Consider the following 4,900-nt stretch of genomic DNA (forward strand, 5'->3'; position numbering starts at 1 on the left):
AAACAGCTTGCAGCCCATGTGGCATGCCAGGGTGAGCGGTACACACCACGTTAATGCTCATCGGGACCCAATGACCTGTCAGTGTGTGTTTGGCAGCAGCGCCTGGACTGCCCCAGCATCTGCGAGCTGCACGGTCAGGGCAGCTGGGAGCACACAGGGACAGCTTGCCCCTGCCCCAGGGGGCTGCCTGGGCTCGGGGAGGGGAAGCAGCAGGGATCAGCAGTGGCCAAAGTGGCCTGCATCCACCTTGCGAAGGAAAGCCAGAATGTATGGAAAAAGCAGGTCCTGTGAGCTCAGCCCTGTCTGGGCCCAGGGAAGCTTGGAGCAAAATGGGGCTGTTGCTATTACACCCATACGGGGAATGCAGAGAATCGTGACACAATGCCTCATGGCCCCTGGTAGAGGATGCTGGAAATGGTGCAATAAAAGCTTCTGGATGTGCATAGTTGCTAATGTAAGACATAACCAAGATCTACAACCCAGTACGTGGCAGTTACTTGTTTGGATATTAATGGTCTTATGAAAGCCTCTGTTGAAAATGATATAGGATCAATGAAAAAGAGCTGTGTTGTATGGGAAGATCTGAGAGTCCTCTTTTAATCTTTTAGCTCTGAGATATGTAAGTAATGTTACCATGATGGAAACACTGCTGGGTTTGCTCTTTCATTACGACACTCCTCTAGAAAAATGTCCAACCACCATTTTTCCTTTTTATTTTTTTGTTCTTTCTTTTTATTTTTCTTCCTGTTAAGGTGACTTATAAGGTCCTTTAAAAGTTTCCCATTACAGACACACAAGGTGCAACCTATTGTGTTCCCAGGGGCCTCATGCCATGGTTAAAAGGCCAGAGGTGTGCTCAGAAACTACTCCTCGGAAGAAAAAAATGAAGGGAGTTATTAATCAATGAATGGGTAAAACTCCAGGCAAAAGAGTTGCTCCGGCTATAATATTTAAGACTGAGATTTCCAAAATCACTTAATAATTTTGAGTGCCTCACTTCTTGGGTATTCCACCGGAGAAATCTTTGAGGCCTTATGTTCAGAGAATAAGTGCTTGGCATTTCCTGAAAATTATGTCTCCGTTAACATATTTCAAGTGGTGCATGAAGAAAGGGAGCTATTGAAAATCACAAGGCCAAGATGTTCTTTAGTGACTTAAAATGGTCAGACAAAACATATTGTCATGCTGAGACACAGCTCTTCAAGGATTTTGAACTTTTTTTTTTTCCTTTTCTGAAAGAGAGATTAAATAACAGTATATCTGAAATCTTACACTGCACTTCAGTTGTGTCATGAAAAATGGAATTCCTATTTGATATTAATGGAGCAGGTGAAACGTGAAATGATATTTCTTTAATCTTTAATGAAATTTCTGGTTTTAGCATTTAGCTCATCTGTTCAGTGACACAGAAGAGCTAATAATATCACTGTTTTTTGAAGGATTTATTCACTATGGGCAGCCTGATTTTCTGAATCTGTAGGAGACTGCTTAGGTGCTCCAATGATGCATGAAAATAATAATAAAAAAAATCCCATGTCCTTGAAGCCCAGTGAGCAGATTTGCAAAGGTATAATTAAAAAAAAAGAAAAAAAAATCTCCCAATAAGCCAGCACCTTGGAACAGGAGCACAGTGGTTTAGAAAATAACAGTTCTCTGAGAATTAACAGAAACAATGGGTTCTCAGGAAATCTTCAAATGAGGATACTCTATAGCTTGGATAAACACCTATACATTCAACACTAAAAGGTTGAAGGGTGCTCTCTGTAGCAAACTGTTTCTTTGGTGAACTACCTTACTGATTTAAAATTGAATACTTGCTTTTGTAAAACCCCATGAGAGGGTTTACTCAAAAGGTTACTAATGAAGCTGAAAAATTTGTGGGGAGGAACCAAACTTTTCTCACAAGCGCTAGGAGGTATAAACCAGAAAATGCTGTGCATGACGGAAAGTTTTCTATCAGGTTGTCTATTGATGCTTACCTCTTTATTTCTCTCCATGTCCTGGCTGCTCTTCCATCACCAGACAGTTGTCCTGGGGCATGATGTCAGGAAATGCCTCTTGGCTGAAGAACAAGATGGAGCAGAAATAGGAGGACCTGGGGGACAGTGGGGGAAGCTCCCATGGCTGCACAACCTGAGTGCTCACCGTGAGCAGCATCCAGGAGACAGGGAGCAACAGGAACAAAGACAAACAGATACAACCTCCCATGGTTCCCCAAAATCCCTTCACTGACCCCTTCCAACCACCACACTCACTGATATACATTCAGTGTTCCCTCTCCAGCCATTTTTGGGGCCATGGTAGGCTACAAGATCTCTTGAAGTCATTCCCACTTTGAATTTCCATTATTTCAGCCCAGATTTCTGTCTTTTTTTTTTTTTTTTTTGTTTTTTTTTTTTTTTGTTTTTAGTTTTTGGTTTGTTAGTGAGGGAAGGAGGAGGTTGACCTCTTAAAAGAGAGGAACATTGGAGGAGTGTCCAACAGATGCAGTTATACTTCCAAATTCAGAGATGCTCTCCAGCACCCATTAAAGCTAGCTGGTAATGGAGCTAATATAAGCCTTGGCCATTCTCCCAGCTAACTGTCCTAATAATAGAAATACCCCTCCGACTGAGTAGCTGATACTGGGGATCTGCCAGGTGATTTCCATTAAAAAGAGCAATTGGTGACAGAAGCCCACTACAATATCATTGGTGGAGTCCTGTTTCTCTCCTTCAGAACACGACCAGGATGAGCAAGAGGAAGTCCATTCTCCATGCCCTGTTTTCAGTTTCCCTTTTGTTATTAGCACTTTCCTGATGTCTCTGCTCTTTTTGACTTCTCTCCAAAGTCTGCTTCCTTTTGTTTCCCACTTATACTATGTCTGCACACACAGCAGTGCAAACAAATTCCCCCTCTCATCCTTGTGCTAGTTAAAAGGAAGCCTCCAGTGCCTGTGTGGCTAAGCTGGGGAACAGTGCTGTTTGCAGCCCCATGCTGGTGGGTGGATTTTCCTCTATCTGTCCTATTTTACAGAAGATCTAGCTCACTTCTTCCATGCAGCCTGAAGGAAGAATCGCCTGTGAAGCTGGAAGGGCAGCTAGTAAATCCATCAAGTTGCAGTGGTCTGAGATGAGATTTACATGAGCTGGTCACATAAAGTACTGGTGCATAGCCATGTGGCCATTTAACCACAGTTTGAAAGCACCAGTGTGAACAAAAGGGATCCAGCAACCTCTAAAAGATAATTTGTCCAAGTTACCATGAGAAGATTCAAACACTTGTAACATAGCCTCATCTTGAACTACTCCAAGGACCATCGTTGCTCGTAGCTTAATCTAGATGCTTCTGGACATGTGCATCACTGCAAGGCAGGAATCCCAGTGCCCCATGCAATACCTGGGAAGTTGGGTGGCTTTCCCAGGTGACACGAGGACCCTTCTTAGCCACAGCTGGGGCTTTTGGAGCCTGTCCGTGTCATTGTGCATCCTCTGCCAGCACGAGGTGCAGGGAGAGCTTGAAGAGCTCTCTCTAGGCCTCTTAATTTATGTTTCCCTTCTGTTTTATTAACATCAGCTCAGATTTTAATTTACAGAAAAGATGTACCTCAGTAGTACCCACAATCACATTTTCTGCTAGGCTCTTCAGATGTGACCCAGAAACCTTATCAGAGTGCACCGGGCAGAGTGCCTGCTTAGCAAAACTCACCGCAGACATTATCTGAGGGCTGCCATTTGCAGGATGTCTGAACAGTGCCTCAGCTATTTCAGATGACATATATATTTAATCCATGGCAGTACATTAGCAGATCAGACTTAGATTAATCAGGCTGAAGGTAAGTTTTGGACCTTTTCCACAACTAGGTCAGTGATAAATAAGGTAGATTGTCATGTGCCACAACACAAGCAAGCACTGGGTAGCAGGTGAAATTTTCAGGGACATCAAGCCAAAGAGATACTGTAATAAGATTAAGGGAAGCAAAGTGAATGGTGTGTGTGTATCTGCATGTGTGCGCACAAATGTGATGTATGTGAGCTTTTCAGTTTGCAGAAACCATTAATTTTCACTGAAATTTTCTCTGCTGTTATAGCAGGGAATATGCAAATTTGCTTTATGCTAAAATATCCTCCTCTATTTCCTTACTGTTATAAAATCAGTCCCGCCCACTGATATTAATACAGAAAGCTACAGCTAGAATAACAACACAGCTGTTCAAAACCAAGGAAAACCCTTTAGTTTTGAGGCTCAGTAATGCCTGGAATATAGTCAGCAAACACAAGGGAATTAGTTCCTCTGAAAATGGAATAGGTCACATTTAGGACATCTAACATAAAATGTGACTGTGGGTATTAGTGGGACACTTTTCTGCAAATTAAAAATTGAGCTAATGTTAATAAATCAAAGGAAACATTAAAAAGCTCTTTAGCCTCTACCAGTGCCCCTTGGAAAAGGGCTCTGAAGCACTACTCTACACACAGATTCCTCAACACCAGAGGGCAAGTGGTGAAACGTCTCGTTACAGTAATTCAAGGAACCAAAGTCACCAGACTCCAAAGTGAATGTGCTGTAACAGTGGATGGCTGAGATGCAGGTTATCTTGCCTACAATGAAGCTTTCTAAAGGATTTTTCACTATCAGCTTGTAATGGCTAGTATTACACCTGAGGTGAGTACAAAAGTTTCCTTTTTTTGTTTGTTTGTTTGTTATTTCTCAAGCTACTTTAGGAAAAAAATCAAGAGATACCATTTTGTTGTTGTTTTGTTTTGTTTGTTTGTTTTTTGCTTTGCTCCTTTCAAGGAAGATTCTGACTTCCTTTCTTGGAAGATTCTGATACTCTTCCAAACAGAGACCATGCTTTCAGGGCCCCATGACAATGAATGTCATACACACGAAAGGAGAACCCAATTTTCCTGCAGCAGGC

This window comes from Anser anser (genome assembly GCF_964211835.1).
Source record: "Anser anser genome assembly, chromosome: 1".
Classification (NCBI taxonomy): domain Eukaryota; kingdom Metazoa; phylum Chordata; class Aves; order Anseriformes; family Anatidae; genus Anser; species Anser anser.